Source organism: Magnolia sinica, chromosome 6, assembly GCF_029962835.1.
Source record: "Magnolia sinica isolate HGM2019 chromosome 6, MsV1, whole genome shotgun sequence".
NCBI classification, from domain to species: Eukaryota; Viridiplantae; Streptophyta; class Magnoliopsida; order Magnoliales; family Magnoliaceae; genus Magnolia; species Magnolia sinica.
This window is the reverse complement of record NC_080578.1, coordinates 5,950,293-5,958,766: the sequence shown is the minus strand read 5'-3', so window position 1 is coordinate 5,958,766 and position 8,474 is coordinate 5,950,293. Positions and strand designations below refer to the sequence as shown.

At 41.0% G+C, this 8,474-nt stretch overlaps 1 long non-coding RNA gene across 2 annotated transcripts; it reads right to left on the bottom strand.

Annotated features, from left to right (window-relative positions):
• Positions 1-2,660: 2,660 nt before the first annotated feature.
• LOC131248060 (uncharacterized) lies at positions 2,661-5,875 on the bottom strand. Of its 2 annotated transcripts, none has more exons than XR_009172129.1 (4): positions 5,611-5,875; positions 5,170-5,268; positions 4,428-4,521; positions 2,661-2,731 (listed from the first exon to the last, which is right to left on the bottom strand). It is a non-coding gene; the product is annotated as an uncharacterized LOC131248060 (long non-coding RNA). The 2 variants fall into 2 exon arrangements; XR_009172130.1 differs by having other exon boundaries at positions 2,661-2,723.
• Between the last annotated feature and the right edge of the window lie 2,599 nt (positions 5,876-8,474).

The window sequence follows — 8,474 nt, the reverse complement described above, 5'->3', positions numbered from 1 at the left end:
ATGATCATCGTGTACCAATCAGACTAAAGGGTGAAATTTATATGATAGCTATAAGACCGGCCATGTTTTATGAGCAGAATATTGGGTAGTTAAGGAACGGGATGTTTATAGGATTGAGGATAGCTGAAATGAAGACGCTGAGATGGATGAGTGTCATGATGAGGAAGGATAGAATTAGAAATGAATGCATCTATGGGAGCTTAAGAGTAGTGTACCAATAGGTAATAAGATAATAGAAAGTAGATTTAGATGGTTTGGTCATGCGCAACAAAGACCTAGAACTGTACTAGACCATGATGCTCATGTTAGACAAGTAGGCCAATGATGCTCGTGATAGACAACAAACCAACAAAGTCAATGGCATTGACTATGGGATGGGTCGATGAATGCCCACTAAGATCATTTGGTAGTGGTTGCAAGTGCCAATGGTTCACATTACACTGGCCGTAGGATGTGTAAATCAATGTTGCCTAACAATGCCATTGACTTTGATGACAATGCATCTGTGGAGATAGAGAAGGTAAGCTATTAATTATGCCTCATGATGCAAGTGATTTTATGTCAAGATTTGAAAATTTAAGGTATTGTCATTAGATCAATGATGCTCGTGTTAGACAATAGACTAATGAACTTGATGGCACTGACCATGGGATTGGTCAATCAATGTCTCTAGATCATTTTTCAGTTGTTGTAAGTGCTAATGGTTTATATCCTAGAAGTCATCAAAAGCGCATACTTCCTCATTGATGCAAGCCCATGGCCCACCTAGGCCCACCATAAGGCCCGCCAATGACGTAGGCCCATGGCTTACCGAAGGGCCCAACATGTCCTGCTTTTTTGGCCTATTATTTACAGATTTAGGGGCCTCAATCAAGGATTATAATTTACTGTTTTGGGAGATACGTGGGGCTGATTTTAAAGATATGATTGAAAATCTAATTGATGTGATTGAAGGTATGAAGGAAATGTAATTGATATGATTGAAGATATGGTCAATCACCACTATTTCCTTTGGTGTGGTCCTCATGAGATTTGGATCTGTTGCATTTTTTGGATAATGCCCTAAAATGAGCTATAAATATGAATGGACATGATGTAATGCACATTCATCACAGTGGCCCCATAGCCAGGGATCTACTTATCCACTGAAGCAGCGGCCCACGTGTCTCACTACTCTTATTGATTTGTTGAATATTTTCCAAACATGTTGCTTAAGTCTCCTCAACCTTCCCAAAGTGCTCCTTACTGCATTAATTTACCCGGGTAAATACACGTGATGATCTGTATTTACCCGGGAAATGAAAATTCTATTTCCCTGTATTTACCTGGGAAATGAAAATGTATTTACCCGGGAAATGAAAATTCTATTTCCCGGGAAATGAAAATTCAAACTCATTACTTCTAATTGGAATTGGAAAGCAATCGTAACGTGGCATCGACCCTTATTGTGTGTTTTGTATACAAAAAAAAAAAAAAAAGGCAGATGGAATGTAGGAGATGCAATGTCCTAAACCTAAACCATGTCTGCTATGGGAAGTTCGTCATGACGAAATTGACGAAGAGCAGGTAGTAGCGCAACTGCAATTCCGACAATGAGTGGAGCAGGTGCAGCTTCCTCCACAAGACCTCGCTGCTCAAGTGGAGCAGGTGGTGCAGCAGGTGCAGCTTCCTCCACATGACGTTCTCGCTGCTCAAGTGGAGTAGGTGTTGGAGCAGATGTAGCTTCCTCCACAGGATGTTCTCGCTGCTCAAGTGGAGCAGGTGATGGAGCAGATGCAGCTTCCTCCACAGGACCACCTTCAGGTATTGGCACACGACCTGGTGGCTCAGGACCTCCTGGTTGCTCACGACCGCGATCGCGACTACAACCGCCATGACGGAAAATTAGCTTTTCCAGATAGGATCCGAAAACGTGTATAGCAATAGAAACCAAAGTCTCCATCACCATATCTATGGTGCGTTAGGCGACGTCATTACCTCCTTATTATTAGAGAAAAAAATCAAACCGAAGGAGGAATCCGATCGAAATAAGAAAAGAATGGAAAAAAAGAATGAGAATTACTTTCCACAAAAGTAGCAGGAATCTTCCTATCAACAACACCAGTATAACCACGAAAATGGAGAGACCGATACTGATCGGCATGAGGATCGGCTCTCTCAGATCAGAACAGAATGAAGAGAGGTAATTTTCCTTCTTTCTTCTCCTTCTTTCTCTTTCTCTTTTTCCCTTCTTTTTCTATTTCGATCGGATTCTTCCTCTGGTTTGAATTTTTTTCTCTAATGACAGGGAAGTAACGATATCGTCCAACGCACCATAGATATGGTGATGGAGACTTTGCTTTCTATTGTTGAACACGTTTTCGGCGCCCTGATCGAAAAGCTAATTTTCCGTCATAGCGGTTACGGTTGCGGTTGAGGTCGCGAGCAACCAAGAGGTCCTGAGCCGCCAGGTCGTGTGTCAATACTTGAAGGTGGTCCTGTGGAGGAAGCTGCATCTGCTCCACCACCTACTCCACTTGAGCTGCAAGAACGTCCTATGGAGGAAGCTGCATCTGCTCCACGACCTGCTTCACTTGATCAGCAAGAATGTCATGTGGAGGAAGCTGCACCTGCTGCACCACCTGCTCCACTTGGGCAGCGAAGTCCAGTGGAGGAAGCTGCACCTGCTCCACCCGTTGTCGGAATTGCAGTTGCGCTACTACCTGCTCTTCGTCAATTTTGTCCTGATGAACTTCGCATAGCAGACATGGTTTAGGTTTAGGACATTGCATCTCCTACATTCCATCTGCCCTTTATATATATATATATATATACAAAACACAGAATAAGGGTGGATGCCATGTGACGATTGCTTTCCAATTCCAATTAGAAGTAATGAGTTTGAATTTTCATTTCCCGGGAAATAGAATTTTCATTTCCCGGGTAAATGCATTGGCTGCTTTACCATGTAATTGCTTGCTTTGGAGGTTGTTCATTTTCTTTTATAGGGCCAGTTTAGCGCTCCACCCATCTCCTTGGCGAGAACATGGAGTCTGGCCATTGAAGGGGCACTTGGCAAGAACATGGAGTCTGGCCATGGAAGGGCCCTCTTCGCTTTTCAGGGAACGATCTTTTGTTTCTCTGGAACAATTATATGGATGTTGTGGCTAGTTTTTACTTTTGGATGTGCTTTTACATGTCGCATGTATGCATGCCACCCTTGAAAGTGTAGGACATTTGAGTGGTGTATATGGTGGTCTCCGTAGTTGGGATGATCAGTGGCAAATACCAGCGGGTCCACATGTCAGATGATCTTTTTCTGCAAAACAGATGGTTGAAAAAATATATTTTTTAAAAAAAAACTTGTTGATGTTCCATATTCGATGCATGTGTGGCTCTGATGAGTTGACCATCCTGACTAGAGCCTATTGTCTTCACGTACCAATTACTTGCTGCGTTTTTGCAACTAGTGGGCCTCACCAGAAGAAAAAAAATGACTCGGATGAAATTAATAATTGGAATTGATGTGAGAATCTGACCTGTTTGGAAGAAAATGTTGTTGTTTCATTTTGCTAGGAAAATTGGGGGATTTTCTATTTTGGAGGTTGCGGTTGCGGTTGCGGTCGCGGTCCTGAGCCGCCAGGTCCTGAGCCAGAACGTCCTGAAGGTCCTGTGGAGGTTGAGCAGCCAGAAGGTCTTGTGGAGGTTGAGCCAGAAGAAGCTGCACCTGCTCCACCTGTTGTGGGTATTTCAGTTGTGCTACTACCTGCTCGTCGAGTACGTTTTATGATTCCTGACGCACTTCCCATAGCAGATATGGTTTAGGACATTCCATCTCTTCCTGCAGGCCCCTTTTAGTTTTTGTGAGACGTAGACGTAGTTCTCGTAGCGGGACATTCCATCTGCCCGTTTTTGTGAGACTTTGTTTTTTTTGTTTTTTCTTTTTTGTATATAAAAACACAAAATAAAAGGTGGATGCCACATGAGGATTCGTTATTGCGCTTTCCAATTCCAACTCTCTCATCTTCTCGACTGTGATTTCATCTGAATTTGTAAAATCTGACCGTTCAATAGGTAGGCGCCCACTTTAGAGCTTACTTTAGTCATACCACAACTGTTGCATAAAAGTCAGGCTGGGCCTACTTTAGAGCTTTTGGAAGATGCAAGCAATGGTCCATGAGCCCATGTCCAGCCCAACTAAATATTGAACCCAAAGCTCAGTCCCGGTCACCCACAGGGCCTCATACTCAGCCCAAATAAACTCAAAGAGGTTTGGGATTATGATGGGCTTGGCCAGACTAGCCTATTTTCCACTCTAGTGTGCCAGTAATGTCTAAAGATATTTAAGGGGTTGTTTGGAAGCTTGTTCAAACATTAAGTGGTAATGTGATTGATTACATGAGGTGTTTGGGTGGATGTATTAATGCATAAAAAAATTGAAAGATCACCTGATCGGCAAGGAGAGTCACATTTGAACCAGCTGCCAAGTGCCAATGCAACAACTCTGAATTTATCTGGTTTCTTGGATACTATGTCCAACGTCTGAAAGTACCCCAAAAAAAAAAAAGCCATTGTGAAAGAAAGATAATAACACAAGCTCATGAGCCATTTCTACATACATGAAATAAACCACCTAAATTTGGTTAATCAATCAATTAATAGTAGTTAGTTAAAAATGGAAAAGTTCAACTGAAAAGGTGGAAAACACTATCTCTACAAGACTACATTTATTAACAATCTAATATATAGTCAGCCATACATGAGATATCCCTGTTTTCTGATTATCATCTCCATCTTGTTTCTCGACAAGATCTTATCTGTAGGAGTGGCAATGGGTTGGGTCACGTTATGCCCAGGCTCAGCCTGACACTTAAGACCCAAGGCCTGAGCCTGTCATGGGCCTAACACAACATGCCCAAGTCCATCTGTTGATCAAGTGGGCCATACATGCACCAATTAAGAAATAGAGATTTTAGATAAATGAAACCAGTGGTTTACATTCAACATGGATGGGTTGCCTAACTAAGGATTGGAAAGACATTTGTAAGATATAACACATTTACATATAAAGTTGAACCAAGCTCGGTTGGGCTAAAATGAATTAGGAACCAGCTTGGCCTGAAGTGGGGTTATGCTGGTCAGGTCAGACAGGTTATCCACATTACCAACAACTCCATACTAGGTACTGACCTTATCACATGCAGTGTACAGAACACTCTTACGCCGGCAATCTTCCTTTGTTAAATTCAGGCAATACTCCTTCAGCTTAGAACCACCCTTAGTCTTGAACTGAGCAAAAAAAAAAAAAAAAACCCACGGAACACATGAACAAAATAACAAGTAGAAACGAGGAAAGAAGATGGTAATGCCAATAGGTACTTAATTCTTTCCATTTCTTCTTTAATAATTCCATAAAAAGAAAAATGAATTCATATACATATATAACCATGCTATACCGTCTAATACTTCCTTGCAATGGTTTTCTCAAGTCAATGCATGGCAATTTGCCCACAAGGATCGTGCATGTGTTTGTTGATATGGAGATCTGAACAGTGATGTAGAAGTGGCATGATGCCCCTGGGAAGGTTCCACCAGATCATGGATTTAAGAACCAGTTTCAGAGCGACTCACCAGGGAACCAGAACCAGTACGACTGGCCCCGACTATCTCTCGTATCGGTGTGGTGACTCATATCATTTTGGACCTAAACAATACGAGTCGAAACAAACAGTGTTGTATCAGCCGATATTTAAAACCATGCCCCAAATATGCTAGGCTGGTACCCAATATAGAACAAGTTATCATCTTAAAATTCCTAATATCTTGGAGATAGAAGAAACATTATAGAAATGGCACATAACATCTAGAAAATAAACACAGTATAGAAAACTCTTAACTACATTACCTCATCAAAGAGGACCCTATAAACGTTCAAGTCATGATATAATGGTCGGCCTTCAGTACTACAATAATCTAATGCTTCTGCAATATAGAAAGCAACTCTTATATGACTCAAAATCCACTCCGCCCGGAAATCATAATACGATCGAACACCGTAAGATGGCTAGGGAACAACAAAATATGCGAATATAGTCATCAAGCCACAAAAGGGCACCAACGACCCATCACAAAGGGTAAATAAACGATCCAAGCCACGTAGGGCGAGTATGTGATCCAAGCCCATGTAAGGCAAGGTGTGATATATGGACCGTAAGCTGGTGAGTTCGGAACAGGTTCATTAATTATATCGCTCAATCGCAACCGACCAACATATAGTTAATTAACAATGTACGACTAAAGATAGCATGTTATCATCAAATCGTTTATGCATGTTATAATTAAAAAGATATATTCACTATCTACCACAGGAATCAGGTGTGCATCACATTATCATATTCACATATTCACATAATAAGTTAAGTAGCAAAATTAAGAAACTTAGGAGATACTGAATGGAAAGGATTAAAGCATCATATATTGGTTAATGAATTTAAGTGGGAAGCTCAAAGGGTGAGTCCTCACCTTGTGTTTGAATCGCTTACACCATCGCTAAGAAATGCATGCTTCCTTAGAATCAATTCCTACCATCAATTGCAAAGTTGTAAAATTAGACCCGAGCTTACACACTATTTAGGGTAATGGTCTTAACCTAGGGTTTAGATTTCTTAAGTTTTAGGGTTTTATCCTAGGGTTTAATTAATGCTTGGATCCTAGGATTTAAATCCTAGATTAATAATAATAATAATAATATTATTATTGTATAATGGGCCAAATAACATTCCTAATAAGAGTATTAATCCATCCATATTAATAATGATGATCCATAAGTTCGTACTTAAACGTACTGACATCCTCTAATATATTTTTTGATAATTACAGGTAAAATAATTCAAGTAATAATAACGGAATGTTTACTAATGACACCATAATAAGTGTTTATACTAATAATTTTATAAATAAGTATTATACTAGTCTTATAAAGAGAAAAATGATAATATAGTCATAATAATGAATCTAGTAATGATAATAAGTGCTAAGGTCTCATCATTTACGTTTAAAGTATAGACCTATGGTTTAGGTTACTTAGGCCTATGATTTTATCCTAGAGTTTAGGTCTAGACTAGATTTCTTATGGTTTGAACTCTAGTTGGTGTATTATTAATTACAATGACTATTATCATTAGGGTTGTAATTTACATTAGCTAACATGGTGAAAATCATTATGATGAAAATTAACAATAATTTCCATAACGCTAATTAGTACATTGTAATATTGATTTAAAATTTCTAGTCAATATCATTAAGATGATATTAGTTATTACAATAGAAAATAATAGCAATATAATTAATAACAAAATGAATGATGACAAACCCGAAAATAAATGAAAATTCTCACCTGGTTGACTCAGTTCGAGTCGAGTTGACTCCCCTACTTCCTCTTCTTTTCTCTCTCTTCTTTCTTTCTCCTATCCCTCCTCTTCTTCTACTTTTTTTCTTTGATTCCTACTGGAATGTTCAGCAATGGCCTGGACAGACCCAAACTCAACTCGACTCGGCTGAGCTCGGTTTCAACCGAGTCAACTCGGTGGCCATCAAACCCATTCCCCTCTCGGTTTCTCTTTCTTCCTCATTCCTCCTTCTTCTCTCTTCTTTCTTTCATTTCTCTGCTTCTCTTCTCTTCTTCTGACTCAGTCAGGCCGGAACTCAGACCGGACTCGGTCCGAGTCACGCTGGTGCAACAACGGTAGCAGCAGCAGTCTCGCTTCCCTCTCTGTCTTCTCTCGTTTTTCTCTTTCTTCATTTTTTTATGCTTCCATTTTTCTTCTCTCTCTCCTTCCTACTGTCAGCACCAACCAGCTCGGGACTCCTCCTGACCGAGTCCAAGCGAGTCAGCGGCTCAGTTCGGGTCAGCGTGGTGCGGCACCAGCAGTTTGGTGTGGTGCAACAGCCGCACCTCCCTCTCTTCCTTTCTCCTTTCTTTCTTTTCTCTCCTTCCTTTCTGATGGAGCTCCAGCAACAGCAGGACACACACCAGGACGGACCTGATAGCTCGTGCAACGAGCACCGTTTACGCACCGACTGGCAGGTTTCTTTGTCGAGGAAGACGGTCCGCCGTTAATGGCAGATCACAAGCGGAGGCTTCCTCCTCCAATCTGCCTCTTTCAGATGATTCGTATGGGTCTAAGAAAACTTCCAGACAAGCTTTTTCAAAGCTTGAGGAAGGTTTGGTTGGTGGTTTTGCAGGAGGAAGAAGACGGGCATTTTTCTCCTTCCAGTCGCATGAAGTGGATATGAACCCTATGAAGATGGATTTTTCTATTATGTAGGACTCCCTCAATGATCCTAGACCGTAGGAATTGGGACAAACGGCTTGGATCACAACAGCACTCATGTACGTCCGTCAGAGCGAAAACCGGCCGCTGTTTTCTCCTCTGGTATTTGAGGAAGTGACACCATCAGTTGGACGGCGGAGATTTTCGTTGAATGGACGCCCC